This window comes from Coturnix japonica, chromosome 1, assembly GCF_001577835.2.
Source record: "Coturnix japonica isolate 7356 chromosome 1, Coturnix japonica 2.1, whole genome shotgun sequence".
Lineage (NCBI taxonomy): Eukaryota > Metazoa > Chordata > Aves > Galliformes > Phasianidae > Coturnix > Coturnix japonica.
In genome coordinates this window covers 122,605,552-122,625,255 of record NC_029516.1, presented here as the reverse complement: position 1 = coordinate 122,625,255, position 19,704 = coordinate 122,605,552, and positions in this window count along the sequence as shown.

The window sequence follows — 19,704 nt, the reverse complement described above, 5'->3', positions numbered from 1 at the left end:
AAATACAGTTGGCTAATAAAAGCTAGGAATCCAGTTTGCATTCATCTTTCTGTGTGGTTTTTGCTTCATTTATTAAAAATTCAATAAAGAATTTCTCCAAGCTTTAGCTTTACAAGATGCAAGATTACATCAGAAATGTGAAAGGGGAGCTTATATTATTTTAACCACCTTATTTATGGCAATTTGAAGCTAAGATTTTAATCCACTAGCACATTTGGCAATCTTTAGTTATGAGATGAAAGTGTCTTGAGGAAAGTAGTTTTGCCATCATGGTTGGCATCTGTATTCCCTCCTGGATCTGTTGTGGGCTTTCCTTGTCATCAAAAGGGGGAACACAGATACATGTTGCATTTCCACCAGCATTAGCTAGGTTGGTTCAGAACAACCACGTTGGGCACTGGATGGGGTTTGTCTTTCTCAAAGGGGGAGAAGGGTCCTTGAGTAAAGCTAGTGGGGCTCATTGGGAGAGCTTTAAACAGGGTGTGAAGATGGGGATAGTAAGCCTTCTACTGATAAGGTGTGAGAAGGCAGAACTATATTAGAGGGGCAGGGTACTGACAGGGTCCTCAAAGCTTCTGTTGCCGTGCTGGCAGCACTGTAACATGTACAAAACTGTGATGATGAGGCAGTGTCTGCTGGGGCAACAGGAGAAGCCAATGGGGAAAATCAAGGGAAATACCTAAAAGGAATTAAGGAGTTATCCTTTAAGGAAGTGAGAAGACCAGCTACCCAGCTGAAGTGCTTCTACACCAGTGCACACAGCTTGGGAAACAAACTGGAGGAGCTGGAAGCTACTGTGCTCCTGTAAAACCACAATATAGTTGCTGTCACCAAAACCTGGTGGGATGATTATCTTGACTGGAGTGTGCCTATTGGTGGCTACAAGCTGTTCAGAAGGCACAGGTGAGGAAGGAAGGAGTGGGCATTGCTACCTACACCAAATATGTGTGTGTGTGTGTATATATATATATATACATATATATATATATATATATAAATGTAAAGAGCTGTCCCTGAAAAGCAGTCATGAGCAAGCTGGAAGCCTATGGGTGACAGTTAAGAGACCAAGGCAGGAAAGGGAGCCTTGTGAGCGGTGTCTACTATAGGCCACCTGATCAGTCAGAGCCTGTCAAGCTACAGGAGGTGTCATGATCGCAAGTGCTCATCCTACTAGGAGACTTCAACTACCCAGACTGTGATGGAGGAGTAGAACAACAAGCTGCAGGCAATCCAGGAGGCTCCTGGAATGCAATGACAATAACTTCCTGAGTCATCTAATTGACAGCCCCACCAGGGGGAATGCAATACTAAACCTGTTGCTTGCCAGTGCAAATAAAATGATTGGTAACATCAGAATTGTAGAGAGAACCTGGTATGTAGTGAAGAGAAGGAAATGCTGTCTGCCCAATTATTAATTTTTGCCTTCACTTGCTCACCTGATGTCTCAGAGGAAGTGAGAAGGTAGGGCAACAAAGCATAGGAGAATAGGTATTATCAACTTGGTAGAAATCCCTTAAAGTTGTAAAGAGGAAGTAAATTGAATGTTTCTGCTTTACAGACTTCACTGCATGACAAGACTTGTATTTTGTGTATATTTTTTCTCATTTAGTTTGCATTTGTTTTATCTTAAATTAAAAAAAAACACAACAAAACAACAACAACAAAGACAGAGTTGAAAAAATCACATCTCAGTTTAAGCTGTTTATGTTTCCTTTCACCATAAGAAAACAGCCTGAATTATCTGCCCACTGACTATGAGTAACAATTCTAAGACAAATTGGAAAGATGGAAGATGCTTTTAAAATGAGGGCTTGCACTGATTCTGTGCACTGCAGATGCAAATATTTGTGCTAATTATTATGAAAACCTTAGAAGATTTTACTAATAGTTGTTTGATATAGTTTTATCAAAAGAAATGAGGGTCTCTCCTGACTCTTTCCATTTTTCCCACAGGGGAGCTGCAGGTCACAGAATGACAGAACTGAAGGCAGTAGAAGAGACCTCAAGCGATCATCAAGTCAAGCCCCCATGCCAAAGCAAGTTCCCTACAATAGGTCACACAAATAGGTGTCCAGTCAGGTCTTAAATATCTCCATAGAAGGAGACTCCACAACCTCTCTGGGCAACCTGTTCCTGTGCTTTGTCACCCTTACATAAAGAACATAAAGAAGTTCTTCTGCTTGTTTGTATGAATCTTCCTACATTCAAGTTCTAGGCCACTGTTCCTTGTCTGATCACTGAATACCACTGAGAAGAGCCTGCTCCCATCTCTTTACCACCTCTCTTTAGATATTTGTTTTTTTAATCAGAACCTTCGAGTCCTCTTTTCCCCAGGCTGAACAGATTCAGGTTATTCAGCCTTTCCTCATACGGGAGGTGCTCCAGACCCTTTATCATCTTTGTGGTCTGGACTTATTCTGGGATGTCACTGTCTTTTTTAAACTGAGGATCTCAGAATTGGACACAATATTCCAGATGTGGCCTCACCAAGGCAGAGCAGAGGGAGAGGATCACCTCCCTTGACCTGCTGGCCATGCTTTTTTTAAAGTACTCCAGGATCCCATTGGCCTTTTTGGCCACCAGGGCACACTACTGTTGCCCACCAGGACACTCAGGTCTTTTCTGCAGAGATACATAAATCTTCCACACACACCCTCAGCAATTGCTAAAAGAGGAGCAAGAATGGAACAATTTCATACCACCACTGAAAAAGTTTCAGAAACTTCTAATACAGCTTGCTAGGTTTAAGCAATCCCATCCATAATGTTTCTGCCTTCTCAGCTGCTCCTGCCAGTCCCCTGTTTTACCCATTTCTCTCTTGCTGACCAAGCCCACCTGAGAAAACCCATATAATTTCTCCTTCCTTGGGTGAACATACCAGCCATGGCTAGCCTTTGCTCCCAGCTCCTGACACTAACCCCACCATCCCTCCTGTGTGGCTGACACTCTATTAGGACCTCTTTCCTCCTTTTAATTTTCATCCTCCTGTTTTTTTATTTCATCCTCTTTTCCAAAGATAAATTAAACTGCATAGAGCACTGATCAGATCCTGTTACTCTTACAAGTGAACTTAGCTTTCATAAGGGTATATTATATGTAGGAACAGGGGAGTTACTGAGTGAAAGGTTTGTTTATATCAGTGTGGATGGGCGGGATGTTGGAACTGACCCATGAGGAGAAAATCAGAGAGATGAGATCAATTTGTTTATGAATATCAGTTTCAGTGTTCACAGAGGTAGTGAGGCTTGCTTTATAGCGGGTGCATGTATGACAGTTGTCAGATGACTTTTTAATTAAATTACACAAAAGCTACCATGTGACCTCAATACTTTTAAGACACTGGTGAATATCCACAGAAGATTCTACCTGACTCAAGCCTCACATACTCAACAAATTAAGAACTAAGACCAAAAAACTCTTCCCTGGCTAATTGACCACTGAGTTAATAATCTTCTACACTTAAATTCCTTTGGAAACCAACTTCAACTATGGTAATTAAAATACAAATGAATAAATAATAAAACTCTGTTTACTAAGATGATCCCTTGGGTTATGTATTATATCTTCTCACGACATCCTTTCTCTCTTTTGCTTTAGACTGTACAATCTAATCTACAGGAGAAAACACTGTCTTATGATGGTTTGAGAAGCACACAGAGTACTTAAAGTCTTGGCAGAGTAAAAATAGAACTAATAATGCTTGAGACTAGGACTTGTTCTCCAAAACCCTGGAACTGATGGATCTCAAGTATATGCTATTGACCAGAAGTGTATTCAATTTGCAACCCTATGTGTCCAGACTAAATCCATTACTTTTTGCAGGGTTATCTCAGGGAGTTTTAATTTTCACCTGGGTTGCTGAAATCATAATTTGACCTAGGCTGATGGATATTATAGAACCAGAAAGCAGGAATAAGAGAGCAATAAATCATATAATACAAAACAGAAGGGAGTTCAGCCTCTAACTGGCAAATTTAAGAAACTGTACATTGTAGTAGGGGGTCTCCTCTATGTTATTCACTTTTCATTAGATGATTTTCCCATTAGACCTCCTCACACGTTCCTGCTGGCTTGAAACTTATACCCGCTTTTGTCTGCTGTGCTTTGAGAGAAAAATAGATCTTTCTCAGAGCTGTGAAGAACTGAAGCAATGTGTATTTAAAAGAGGAATCTGACACCTTTCTCCTAATGTAAACATATAAGACTGCATTTTATAGTTTATGGCCTACAATTGTATCAGCTGTGCTGTCTCCAAGTGCCCTTTCAAAGTGATAGGCTTAGATGTGCACTGTACTCTAGCCCTGATTTCCTTTCCTTAAAGTACACAGGTACCTTACTCAATAAGGTACAGTTTATTATCCCCACCAGTCCTTTCCCCTCCGTACCCCAGATGCTGAGGAGCAGTTGAAAGAGCTTTGACTTAAATAAACAAACACGTGAAATCATCTGGGGAAGGAAGAATCTCCTTGCAGATGCCTCACAGATGCAGTAACCTCCTTACTTTCCCCGAGTCTGAGGACTGGAGGGCAAGCAAATGAGAACTTGCTGTTTTATTGATGTGTTTACATCTCACTGGCATTTTCCGAGACCGTGCTTGATAACCATGAATACTGATTATTGACCACATTAAGTTGCTTTTTTTTTTAATATCCCTTGACCATATTCATGAGTGTGCTCTCACTTTCAAACAAAGAACAGCAGCTGAGAGGAAACCCTTTGCAAAGAGAATATGAGATGAAAAAAAGGGGATAGGTTTTATATTTATGAGCTCTGTTCAATATGGTATATAAAACCTGCAGCACAAGAACAGTGCAAGCAGAGTAGCAAGAAGTAACTGTGTTGTGTATTTTTTTTTCTCATTCAATATCATTAATACAGACAGATGAAAAAATACATCTTTACATTTAATTCCCATGCTAATTCAGCTGATTAAAACTGCATAAATCTGCTTTCCCTGGTTTCTTCAGTTCTTTGACACTGACCCATCACCTCACCTTAAACTTTGCTGAAGCACAATCAAGATTCATGAATAATTCCATCTGTGTGTTGCCCAGCCACTTGTCTTTCATGGGACCTATCTTTTGTCTACTGTACACAGGCCTTTTCATCTTGCCATACACTCCATGTACAAGAGTGAAGAGCAAAATCTGCATACTTAATGATAATGAGGTTCAGAAAACACTGCTGTACCTAAAAATGTCCCTGCTGACAAAGGTAATTTAGGATTGCTGAAATTAGTGACATTTATATGAATCTCAAGAACAAACAGTGACCTTTTTGGGGGGACTGGTTGGATCTGGAGGAATGGACTAAGGTGTCTTACACAAGACTTCTAAGTCAAGTTTCTGACTTGGTCACAAGGTTGCCTGGTCATAAACTATGTCAGAAGGTTATAAGTAAAGCATTCACCAAAGTATTTTGGTGTCTTACATTCCTGGTCAAGAAAGAACTAGAAACTTACTGATATAATCCTTGATCCTCCTCTTTTATTTTTAAACTGGTAGAATTTTTGACTCTTATGAATCCAGATCCTGTTCCATCTGTGAAAGATTAAATATATTTGAAAATAGTTTCTGTAGCCAGAGAAGGCTATCTAGTGCAGCAGCGTACACACAGAATTTCTAAATATGCTGATGTCGGATAATTATGTATGTCACAGAGTTTGTGCAGCACAAAAACATTGCAAGTTCTCAGGAAGAATAATTTGCCTCGATAAATGCAATATATCACTGTCGCATGCATGGCCTGTATACTAAGTTCTGAGAGGCACCAAATGCCACCAAGAAGGTGCTGATAGTCTTAATTCAACCCAAAAGATTGTGGACTGAGGACAGGCTGGTTCTTTCCAAAGGCAGTTAGATCACTGAACCGCATGAGCTGTCATTACACACTGTTCTCTAAAACAGTATTTTCCTGCCCCTAAATACCTTTAATTAGCCTTTAGCTTTCTGTAATGGGACTCTAAAGAAAAATCATTAGCAAGAGTGCATGTTTTTTTGTCAGTGCCAGTGATTTTTGAACAGATTATTTGTATAGAAAACTTCAGACTCATGCATGCAATGACCATGCAAGTAAAGTAAATCAATAGGAAAAGCTGAGTGACTGTGCTCTGCTACAGTTCATCTCAAACAGTGTTTTGATCTTACAGCTCTAACCCTCGTAACTTATCCTGTAGCTCTGTAACCTAATAGCAGCTGGACATGGGCACTGCAACTGGACAGATCTGCAAGGGCTTATCTGGTGGGCCTCCAGAAAGGAGTAAGCACAGCTGGCTCAAAGAAGGGAAGTGCTGTAATCTTTCCACTGGTGTCTGTGTCATGACACTGCCTTTGGTCCTCCAAGCATAACTGCGCTCTTGTCCTTCTGCTACATATGCTGAGAGATCTCCAAGGTGTTGTGTTTACACCAGCTTAAAGTTAATACCTAAATCTGATCCTTTGGATCTTTCTGAGTGCTGAGTATCCCTCCGTAATTGCGTAGCTCATCACCTCACCCCTGCTAGGATCCAGAGTGCACATTTTAACTTGCCTGTAGCAACACAGATGCTTTATAGTTCATCCTGACTCATGTGCAATCTACACCCTGTGACCATCAGCATGCAGCTTTGTGTAGGAGGTATTACTGGCCTCCTAAAATTATGCAACTTGCCTTGCATCAAAAGGAATTTGCGGGTTTAAATAATAAAAGTAATGGCTCGGGCCAAAGTAAAATCCCAGCCTACTAGCATTTCCTAGTATTCCCTCAGGACTTACCCATTCATAGTAGGCGGCACAGGCAGTACTTGGTCCATCTGATTGATCCTAATTCTACTTTCAAGACTCTTCTGGGATTTGGGCATTCCAGATGTTCTAAGTATATGGTGCTTTAAGTACATAGTACAGGGCTTACGTATTGGGAAATTCAGTAGTTTATGTTCTTTCCTGGGTGCAGAAGGAGGCAAGATGAAACCATAGATGCATACTTCCCTCCCAAGGTAAGTAATCTCAGGTTTTCTTGTCCCATAGGTCATGTGCAAAGCCTAGCTGAGGCCTTGTTTGTGTTGTCTATTCTGTAGGTCAGATGAGACTCTCAATAGAGGGCTCTCTCCATCACCTTGAAAGTGGAGCTCTAACTGTACAGCCAGGCCCTTTCCATGGGGAGGTAACAAAGAACTCCCTATCATTATGGATTTGGGAACCCTCTATAAGTAACTGTCTTTCTTTGCCAATAAGTTTTGTCTCTAAATGCAGACTAAATGCACACAAAGACAAGCCAAGGGAGAAGGTAAGCTCTGTGGTTTGCATTTGTTATGTGACATATCGGGTAAAAAGGGATTTTTTGAAGAGGCATTTCAAACATATGTGTAATGTGCACTGGGGAAGGAAGGGTGTGCGTCTGACTGGGCTATGTAATGGCTTGTGCAGCGTTGCAGGCACGTGAAGTTCTAAATACCTTGCTGAATCACCTTGAAGGACATCATAAGGCCCAAAGTTTATTTTTCAAAGCATGTGAGGATTATCTCTGAAGATTCCTATGGACAACCAATGGGCTTCTAAAACTCAGAAGAAAACAGTATTAAAATAATCTTATTGCATCTCTTTAAAGTGAAACATGGAAGTATTTGCAGACTGTCTATTAAAGCCAGGTTTGTCATGTGATTAGGTGTGTTCTTTCAAGTAAAGGCAAAAACATTTAGTTGATTAGACTTTGCTTAGAAGAAGTTTATGCTTCATTTCATGCAAATGCTGAGGAGGACGGGTGGGAAATAGAGGCACAAAACACATTTCAAAAGCTAGCTTCTGTCAGTGGATTTCTTTAACTTACTTTCGGGAAGAAAAACCTATAAAGCTTATTTGTTATGTTACCATGGGGTGATGTTTTGTGGAGCTGTAGTACTAACTGAGAAATACAACCAGTCTGCAGTAAAATGAAATGCTGAGGCAACGTAGCATCATTAAAAAGCTCTGACAGCATAAAACTAGAGTCAGCATGAAAAGTACAGGGTTTGCCTATTATGAATTTATAATGAACAAAGAATAATTCTATTGTAGGTACCTATTTAATGAATATTCTCAGTACACAGCTGTTCAGTTTGCCTTTGAGAAGATGATCTGTTTATCTTCTCGTCTGTAGTAGTGCCACAAGAAATCTACAGCTCTGTGCATGTCAGGTGGGAATATTACTCATTACATGGAATATAGCTAAGTTGAACTGTTTTTTTCTTAAACAAAGAAATAAAAAAACTCGTGAAGCACCGAGGGACTCCATCATTTCCTTACCCTTACATCACTGACAGTACTTTCTTTTCTCTGACTTTTTAATTTTTCTTGGGAAATATCCTGCCTACCATTACAGATCACTGTGGTGACTCCAGAGAAAACTGCCAATGGTCAATAGTTAAAGAGGAAGTGAATCTATGTATCCATTTGTTGTTCTTTTATTTAGTTTTGTGTTGTTTCTGTTTTGTTAGGGTTTTTTGTTTTTGTTTTTGTTTTTTACTTTTTTACTGTTGAGATTTGACCATCCTGTAATTAGATAATCTTCCATTCCAGTTTCTCTGTCCATCATTGCCTTGGTTCCTGCTTTTCATTAGCGAAACTGTTTTTTCCTAAACATCAGTTGAGGGAAAGGCTTGTGAGTTTATGACTTGTGTTGGCTCAATGGGAAGACTGGTTTGCAAGCTCTTTCAGGCAGAAGGTGTCTGAGTGAGTGGTGAGAGCATTCAGAGTGTCATCCATATTACTCAACCTAATTGCTGTGGTCACGCCAAGCTTGATATTAATGGCTGGTGTAATAGAAAGATCCATAACATGGATAGGATTTCACACTGGCCAAGGGCCATAGCGTAATGCAACTACTTACAGGTTCCTTAGGATACCCTACCTCTCAGCAGTTGTCACAATGTATGCTGATATGCAGTGTCATACCATGATACAGTATGACAATATGTCCTGATATTTTGTGTCACTCCTTTGGTACAGTGATGGTTGGTAGTGGAACAGTGCATGCCAAGAGGTGTAGGATTTGGAAGCAAGATTTGGAAGAGAATAAAATGCCTTTACAGTCAAATTTGGATTTTATATGCTACACTATATACTTTTATACTCACTGACTTGAAGAAAACAAAAACCTGTGTAAGTCACAAGATTTTTTTCTATAGGTGGGAAATTATACAGAGGACTTCACAGAAAATGATACCTTTTCTGGGGGGGTGAGGGGGGCAAATTTAGTAAAACAAAAATAGAAACAGTATTTTTTCATAAGTAGTGAACATCACTTAGGAATAAGAAAATGAACAACAACAACAACAACAACAAAAAAAGCTTATCTTCTGTGTATATAATTGTATCACAAGTACATAATCCAGGTTTTATAATGTTAGAAGTCTTCTGCATAAGAACATACAGGTATTTTAAGATCTTTTTGATTGATAGATTGCCATTTTGAAAGTACTTTTCCATTTAAAAGTAACGACTTCTCTCAAAAACCATGTCTTTTCATTTTTTTATGGATCATTCTTTAATGGCTTACCTGTTTCTTCTATGAGGAATGAAGGCACATAGCCTTGTCTAATGTCTGTGATCCACAACACTCAGCACAAGAAATTTAAGAAAGAAATTTTGTCTGTAATAAATCCATTTGTTTTCATCTTTTTAAAAAAAATCTATATACATTGCAATTGAGGATTTATTTTCTGTTTTTGAAAAGGTCTTGGCATATGTTAAAAGCCAGATAATAGCAAAGTTCTTCAGTCAGATCTGGTGTGGCTACACCTTGAGTACTGTGTTCAGTTTTGAGGCTTTAGAGTACGTCCTGAGAAGGCTGATTAATCTGCGAAGGTTCTGGAGCACAAGTCTTATGCGGAGCAACTGAAGGAACTGTGGTGGTTCAGACTGGAGAGGAGGATGCTCAGGGGAGACCTTATCACTCTCTATAATGACCTGAAAGAAGGTTGTGGTAAAGTGGGGGTCAGCCTTTTTTTCCCAGGTAACAGTGATAAGACAAGAAGAAATGGCCTCAGGTTGCATCAGGGGAGGTTCAAGTTGTATATTAGGAAACATTTCTTCTCATAAAGAGCAGTGAGACACTGGCACAAGCTACCAAGGGAGGTGGTGCAGTTACCATCCCTGGAAGTGTTTAAGGAATGCATAAAAGTAGTACTTAAGGACATGGTTTAGTGGGCAATATTGATGGTAGGTGGATGGTTGGACTAGATGATCTTAGAGATCATTTCCAACCTTAATGATTCTATGATCTCACAGTCACCATAGCAGAAATTCCCTGTGGTGTAACTGTCCTCCCATGTCTGGGCTGTGCCTTCCTTCATCCCTTCTGCTCTTGGATCCCTCTATCACCTTCACCTTCAGCTTTACTGCAGGCTGTTCTTCTAAAGCTGTGTGCAGACACATTCTAACAACAAAGGTCTGTTACATAGCAGATCTATTTGTTATTAATATATGTAGCATAAGAAAATAATATTTTTATTAGGTGATCTTGCTTCTTTTGTAGTCTAATATACAGTGGATTTTACCCATTTAGAAAAGAAATAATAACTCAGCTGGAGAGTCAGCACAATTTTTATGCAAAGAGTATGTCCTCATCCAGGGGGTGCCTCCAAGTGCTGCTCCTTGGAGGCTACTGGTGGAGATGAAAAGGTAAATAAAGGCTCATTCAATTTTTGACTTCCTCTTTTAGAGTGTACAACATAGTCCAACATAGTGAAGCACATGCAGACTCTTCCAAGTTCATCATAAATGATCCGCTAAGTGGATGCCACTGAGGGAATAATTGACACATCTTCCCATCCACACTTTCATTACCGCCCCTCACTGCATAGCTCATTCTTTGCAACAGTCCAGCCAGCTGAGGGCTTGCCAGCAAAGGGAATTTTGCAGCTGTTTTGTAGAGCTGAAATCTCCAGCAGTGCCCCTGGCTGACCTCAAGGTCCCTCTGAAAATCTCTACCATCAGTTGCCAGCCAGGAGATTAGANTTGCAGCTGTTTTGTAGAGCTGAAATCTCCAGCAGTGCCCCTGGCTGACCTCAAGGTCCCTCTGAAAATCTCTACCATCAGTTGCCAGCCAGGAGGTTAGAACTGAGAAATACCACTTTGACTCGAAAATGGGAAGGAGAGAATTCCTGTCCAGGTTCAGTAAATGAGTGTTACACACAGAGCACATGTTGGCTGTAAAACCTTCACTTTCCAGGCCCATCTCATTGCATGGCTCCTTTGTTTCATGTATTCTAATAGATATCATTTGATAACAGAACAACTATTCTCAGGCTGTACTGACAAGCACATCTTCTGAAGGAGCTAAGCAGATAGATCTGGCCTTAATAATTTCAGACTTTTTTTTTTTTTTTTTAATTTATTTTTTTTTAAACCAGGATTTAAGCCTTTGTGAGCAAGATTTTTAAAATCTTTTTCCAAAATAGTGGTTGATGCACTGGGAATACCAAGATGTAACATTTCAACAAGCATGGATTGAAGGACATGAGGCTTATTGAGCCATTTGCTATGTTTCCTGCCCGATGGGATATTCTGATGAACATAAAGTATAGTGATGAGGATGTTAGCAGAATAAAATGTAGAATGTGATCTCCATAATATAAAGTAGGTCTCAGAGATTACATTGCCACCTTTAGATTTTTCTGAACTGAAATAAACTGGAATTTTCTGTCTTTTCCATTGGAATCTACAAGGACACTAAATGTCTGATAAACCCAGCCAGATGAACTTGCAGCTCTCAACGATTCTCACTTTTGCAATGCAACCTTTTCCTCCAGGGAAGTATCTTTAGAAGCATTCAGTATTAGTGTGAATCTTCCCTTAGTAAACAAACAGACATATATTCGCTTTGAGGGAATGTGGGAAATGGTGAGGAAGAAGGGCCATAACCCCATATACATGTGCATGTGCAGAGCAGCGTGTTCTATGTTACATGAAAAAAAAAACAAAAAACACTTTTTCTTCCCTTATCCATGCTCTGCATGTGGCTTTGTATGCACCTGTGGAAACTGAGCTGGAACCAATAGTGAAGCTACTCGTAAATCTCTAAGAGCATTCGTAACACAGCTGGGTAAGTATATGTGCAGAAACCTAGTGCAAATAATCTGAGATGAAAATGAAGTGAACTCAAAGTGATCTACAGCCTTACAAAACTGTACAAAATTGCAAGTTCACCTGTAAAACTTCACAGTTCTTTTAAGGTATAGTTTCTCCTTTTGAAGCTGATATGAGAAAAGGCTTAAAAGGCTCATGCATCCCTTTATAATATATCTTTGGTCTAAATGGCTATATTTCATGTCTACTTGTAAAATCACCTTAGTGATGATCTTTTGTAGTGCAAAATGAAGCTAGTTTAAGTTTTTCATAATATGGACACATCTTATTAATGTGTAGTAAGTACAAAACTTTGCAGTGCTGTGATGATGAAGTGGATGTTCAGGATGATATCACAGAATGCCTACCATGAACCTTAGGAGATTCTGTCCTTCAAAATAATGCATTAGGCTATACCTAGTTACGTAACTGGAAGTGTCTCCCAGGCTTCATCATATATGAACACTGATTTATAATGTAGCTTTATCTCAATAGCATATTATGGGAAACCATATAGAAGGACCCATATGGACTGGAGAAGAGGGCCTGTGTGAACATAATGAGGTTTGATAAGGCCAAGTGCAAGGTGTTGCACTTGGGCTGGGGCAATCCCAGGTATTTATACATACTGGATGAAGAACTCCTTGAAAGCAGCCCTGTAGAGAAGGACTTGGGGGTCTTGGTGGACAAAAAGCTGGACATGAACCAGCAGTGTGCACTTGTAGCCTGGAAGGCCAACTGTGTTCTCGGCTGCATTAAAAAAAGGGGTGGTCAGCAGAGAGAGGGAGGTGATTGTCCCCCTCTACTTGGTTCTCGTGAGGACCCATCTGCAGTACTGCATCCAGGCCTGGCCCCCCCAGCACAAGAAAGACGCAGCGCTCTTGGAATAAGTCCAGAGGAGGGCCACTAAGATGATCAGAGAGCTGGAGCACCTCTTCTATGAGGAAAGATTGAGGGAACTGGACTTGTTTAGTTGTAAAAGGGAAGGCTCGGGAGACCATTGTGGCCTTCCTGTATTTAAGGGAGCATATAAACAATAGGGGGGGTGGCTGTTTATGAGGGTGGACAGTGATGGGACAAACGGGAATGGTCTTTATGACAGGGGAGATTTAGATTAGATATTAGGAGGAAGTTTTTCATACAGAGGGTGGTGATGCACTGGCAAAGGTTGCCCAAGGAGGGTGTGGATGCCCCATCCCTGGAGGCATTCAAGGCCAGGCTGGATGTGGCTCTGGGCAGCCTGGTCTGGTTGTTAGTGACTCTGCACATAGCAGGGGGTTGAAACCAGATGATCATTGTGGTCCTTTTCAACCCTGTCCATTCTGTGATTCTACGATTCTATGATTCTATGATTTTATGATTCTATGATATGCACTACAATGGAAATTCTTTCTTTAAGGATACCTACTCTTCGAGGAACCTCATGTTATGCACTTTCTTTGTTCTCGAGGTCTTACTTTTGTTCTTCACAAAGCAAAGGCTTCTAAGGTTGCATTTCCCTCGTCTTATATTTTCTGGTCCCTCCTGCTACATTAGGCAAGATCAAATACCATCTGCTAGTAGCCCTCGAAATAAAATCAAGTTGTAGAGATGACAGAAGGAGCTAGCTGTCTTACAGTGCACAAATTGCTACCCCGTCTATAAAGTGTCATTCTAATGAGTCATCTTGTCATCATTACATACAAAATGACTAGGTTTGTTAAATATGCCAGCTAATCTATTGAAGTTTGATTTAATGGCAATCAGTATAATCTATTACACATCGCATTAATCCATTAATGAAAGCATCATCTGCAAGTCAGCTGTCTCTGCTCTTTTATCTGCATTCGAACAGTGTATTTAGCAAGAGTGCCCAATAAAATTTGACTATTTATCAAACCATCAGTATTTTGTTCATAATTTAAGGAATCACTTTTTAATACTCTTCCATTGTGCATCTTAATTAAGGCACTGAGTAGATGAGTGGTATACCTATGCAGAGTGATTAAGCAATACTTTTTCAGCCATAATTTCAACCATATCACATAGATGTCTGAAAGTTTTCCTTTCATAATGGATACAAGAACCTGTGTAACTTGTGCAACTGCAGAGCTCTTAGTTTTATGCAAAGAAGCCTTATCCATTTCAGTCAGGTAAAACAGCGTAATCAAAATGACTCTCTGTCTCATTTGATAAAGTTGAAGAGATGCTATCTGTGACTGAAGCTGATGAATTCCAAACTACTCCTTCACTTAAAAAAAAGAGAACATATCTGACATACTTGACTCCGAATGACTAAGAAGGTGAGCTGAAAAGGTTAGGTTCACCTCAGCAAACACAGAAATATTTGGTGAAATCTGAGTTTCCTCTAGAGATAACAAGGGAGGACAGGCACTTTCAAGATATGACTCGTCGTACTATAGGTGTCTAAAATAGCTTATGCACTAATAATGCCTCTTTCTTTCTTTTAACTGTGAATCCATAGCACTTGACTACTTTATATACAAGCTAATCACTGTAGTTGTTTAAAATGAATGATGAGCCTAAGAATGCTGTTGGATAAGCATCACAGTTTTTATTAGTGTCTGTCTTGGAGCACTGGTTGATGTTGCAACTGGAAACCAGGGCACTGACTACAGGTATATGTGGTATGTGGCTTTTCCAACCACACTAGCTTGGCTGCCATGGTCATGCAATGTGCTGCGTTGGTCACAGCTTTGCTTTCATCTTGCAGCCAGATGGATTCCTTTTTCAGCGTTTCCCTCTGACTTATGTCATCTTCTCCCGACATCGCTTTGCAGTTCTGGTAAATCTTCACTTTCCTCACACCTCTCAAAAAGTGTTACCTGCCACCAACTTCCCTTCCACCAGGTCCCATACTTCTGATACTGCCAGTTTTGGAGCTTTTCTCATGGAGATACCAGCTCCCTTCCTCCCAGTTACCAGTAGATACACATTCTGCAGCAGAAAACCAGAGCAAATGAAATAGTTCTTCCTCATCTCAAACATGATCCAATATAATCCAAATACGATCCAAGGATCAGGATAAGGCTCAGGTACTTAATATCTTCTTTGCCTCAGTCTTTAATAGTAAAACTTGTTAGTCCCTGGGAACACAGCCTCCTGCACTGGTAGATGGGGAGGGGGAACAGAATAAGCCCTGCATGATCCACAATGAGATAGTTTTGTACCTGCTTCGAAAGCTGGATGTTTACGAGTCCATGGGTCTGGATGGATTGCACCCTAGAGTGCTGAGGGAGTTGGCAGATGTGGTTGCCAAACCACTCTCCATCATTTTTCGGCAGTCTTGGCTGACTGGGGATGTCCCAGTGGATTGGAGGCTGGCGAATGTGATGCCCATCTTCAAAAAGGGACAGAAAGATGATCCTGGCAGCTACAGGCCCATCAGTCTCACCTTGGTGTCCAGGAAGGTTATGGAACAAATAATCTCGGGAACCATCATGGACCAATTAAAGGTCAGCCAGGGGATCAAGCCTAGTTAGCATGGGTTTATGAACGGTAGGTCCTGTCTGACAAACCTGATTTCATTCTATGACAAGGTGACCCGCTTAGTGGATGAAGGCAAGGCCGTTGATGTGATCTACCTGGACTACAGCAAGGCCTGTCCCCCACATTCTTGTGGAGAAGCTGGCTGCCCATGGTCTGGATGGGCATACACTCTGCTGGGTGAAGCACTGGCTGGATGGCCAGGCCCAAGGAGTTGTGGTCAATGGAGTGGAATCCAGTTGGTGGCTGGTCACCAACAGCAGTTGGGAGAACAGCAAGTTGGGAGGGTGTGTTGATCTGCCTGAGGGGGGAAGGGCACTACAGAAGGACGTGGATAGACTGGTTCAGTGGGCCAAAGTTTATGGCATGAGTTTCAATAGGATCAAGTGTCGGGTGGTGCATTTTGGTCACAATGGCCCCAGGCAACCCTACAGGCTTGGGGAGGAGTGGCTGGAAATCTGCCTGATGGAAAGTAACCTTGGTGTGCTGATGGACAGTCTGCTAAGTATGAGGGAGCAGTATGCCCAGGTGGCCAAGAAGGCCAATGGCATCCTGGCTTGTATCAGGAACGGTGTGGTGAGCAGGACTAGGGAAGTCATCCTGCCCCTGTATTTGGCACTGGTGAGGCCTCACCTTGAGTACTCTGTTCAGTTTTGGGCACCTCAGCACAAAAAAGACATGGAGGTACTGGAGTAGGTCCAGAGAAGGGCAATGAGGCTTGTGAAGGGCTTGGAAAATCAGCCCTACGAGGAGAGGCTGAGGGAGCTGGGGCTGTTTAGTCTAGGGAAAAGGAGGCTGAGGGGAGATCTTATTGCTCTCTTCTAGTATCTGGAAGGTGCTTACAGTGAGAGAGGGGCAGGTCTCTTCTCACTGGTGACAAGTAACAGAACAAGGAGAAATGGCCTCAAGTTGTGCCAAGGTAAGTTTAGGTTGGACGTTAGGAAACACTTCTTTACAGAAAGGGTAGCCAAGTACTGGAATAGGCTCCCCAGGGAGGTGGTTGAATCACCATCCTTGGATATGTTTAAGAGCTGTTTGGATGCGGTGCTCAGAGATATGATGTAGCAGAAGGTTGATAGAGCTAGGGTATTATGGCTAGTCTGTGGTTGGACTTGATGATCTTTGAGGTCTTTTCCAACCTGGGTAATTCTATGATTCTGTGACTGCCTGTTTCCCAGTCCCTAGATTTTCAGGTGTGTTGCCAGGATGTTTGTTAACAGAAGTAAATGCTTCTATGGAGTCTCTGTCCCTACCTTTTCACTCTTTCCCCACTTACCCCGACTCCTTCTCCTTCATATTCATTGTTGTACTGTTCTTATTAGATGATAGTACAATTGTGGTAAGATTGCTAACATAATTAGGAACATATATACACATGCAGATAGCTTCCTGCTGAGGAATGTTTGCAGGGAGATATCTTTTATTTGAGCAACTAATAAAGCTGGAAAAAATACATAGAATTTTGGGCACATAGCTCTTTCTTGGATCTTCTCTTCAGGTTACATATTACTGGTGATTTAATAATAAAAGGAAAAAGCTGCAGAGATTTCATTATTAGCCTTTATTCCAAGATTTCCACTCCCCATTACTTTAAGAAACAGTCAATGATGGTGTGCCCTCACTTCTGAAGGAATATACTAATAAAGCTAATTTGTTTCCTGAAAATAATCTCCTTCTCTTCTTTGTCTTGCCTCCTTCCTCTCTAATCTTCTGTGATCTGTTAGCACAAGAAAGAATTAATGGTTTAATTTAAGCTTTGAGCCTTCCTTTCATAAATTCTTAATTTAATGAGAATTTTAGGAAAATGAGGAATGGAAAACGTTATTTTTTTTTCATCCATAAGCTCTAGGTAGAAAGATATCAGTCTGATCTGCAACCAGTGTAAATTAACACAGTTAAGAAGTGGAGTCTGTGTGGAATAATGCATGTTTACATTAGATAGTTTTGCTTTTTGTCCGTTCTCCTATTTGTAGAATACTGTGGGAGTTTTATAGGAATGGAAGTATGGGCTCTGCTGAGATTTTCTGAGCACTGGCAAACACTGTTTTTCACAGGCGATCCAGTGAGATCACTCAGCCTAAGCACTCACCAGCCAGGTCCATCCAAAGGAGAACCCAGAGTTGACTGACAACATTTTGGCATTCTTATTTAGCTAACTTCTGGAAGTCTGCAGATAGCAGAGACTCAGAGAAAACACAGATCATTTCAATATTGAGTTCACCTGCTCTGAAAGCAATGTCTGTCTTTATTTTCATAGTCCTTTACCTTGCTCTCAGAAAACCTCTCAAGAGCTGCATTCACTGCACAGTACGTATGAATTCCTGGATAGCATCTGTTTGTATGCTGAATAAAGCAGGTGTCTTTGGAAACATAGGATGTTACAGGGCAATTAAGTCTGTATTATAGATATAGAAAAGGTGAAGCATGAAAACCTTCATTTGGCATTTGATAATTTCCAGGTTGGTGGTTTGGCAGCTTATGCTAAAAAGTTTGTTCATTGTGAGTATGATGTTAGTATAATTTCCTCTGTTGTTTCAGTAGGAAGTAACACAAGGTTGCATATTATAAAGTGAAGTTAAATATTAGGAAAAATTTCTTCTCTAAAAGTGTGATAAAGCACTGGCACAGGCTGCCCAGGGAGGTGGTGGAGTCACCGTCCCTGGAGGCATTCAAGAAATATGGATGTGGCACTGACGGATGTGGTCAGTGGGCATGGTGGGAGAGGGCTGGTGTTTGGACTGTTGATAGTCTTAGTGGTCTTTTCCAACCTTAATGATTCTATGATTATATGATTCTGTGAAGCCTAGCAATGTGTAACCGCATGCCGTCATCTGAACTTGAATTTTCCAAATAAACTGCTACCACCAAACAGGCTAAATGAAGACAGAAGAGGAAGCTGCTGATTCCAGGGTAGATAAAGCCCTGTAACAGATCAGGAGATCAGAAATAAGGAAGTCCTTCTTCTTCCTGTGTTGCCCAACAGACAGAGACTCAACTTCACCATGAACTTCTCCTCAAAAAGGAAACGTCTGCTACTGTGGCTCTGTGATAAGGAAAGAAGGCTGCTAAGCTTCCTGTGGAACTGTCACCTTGCACGATGGTGAGCTGCTGAGCTTCCTGCACTCAGAAAGCATAGTGTTATTCCTTTGGTGGCTATATGGACAGAGAGTGAAGCTGGAACATTTATGTCAGGTTAGTCTCTGACATAAGCTGAAAAAAAAATCCATGGGGTATCTCCTTGGTCTAGGGGCTTCTTGCTGATTTTGAAGGCCTAACGGATGCCCACTGCGGGAGTTTATTCAGACAATACCAAGACTCTTTTCTAATAGAAAATATTAGGTAGTTTATTTTTATGGGTTGTAACCACCTATCCCAGTAAGAGATATATTACAAGTAAATGGAATTATCCTAATTTAAAGTTGGAGAAACACGGTGACAAATAAGCTGTATCTGTGCTGCTATGCCCCAGTGATGTATTAGACTACTCTCTTTCATAAGAAATGTACACTGCAATTGAAACTAAAACAAACAAATGAATATTTCCAAGTAGGAAGTTTAAAGCTATTTTTCCTCCAGAAACTCAGACCCTCTTTTGCATATGTAATACTTTCTGTGATTGTACCTAATCTTAACTACTGTGTCTTTGATTTTCACTTTTCAGCTAATTGTTTTTTAAAAGTATTTACTTTTGAGCTTATGACAACAGGCTTATCTGCACTCCTGGTTGCACATGACTCAGTTGAAAAAAAGAAGATTACTGCACTGGGCTTAGAAATGTCCTTAGAACATCTCCACAACTCCCCAAAATGCCGTTTTTAGCACTGTGACTTAGCCAGTCATCTTGCCTCAAGCAAAAACAGGAGGAGAAAACCTGCATTGTGTCCTGAAGGTCAATGTTTCTCATTGGTAGTATTGAGCTAAAATAGATTTTTGCATCTCCGTTTTTTCTTTTCTTTTTTACTGTTTCACAAGAATTAGATGATATCTTTTCACTTTGGTGATGATAAAAGATATAATGCCCTATCTCCTAGCAGTTAAATACAGCTGTGTTAAACTGTTCAGATTTCCATACTTGCAGTTGCTATATATAAAATATAAGCCCCTGCAGGCTTTGTCTGGATGATAGTCTGCAGGAAGT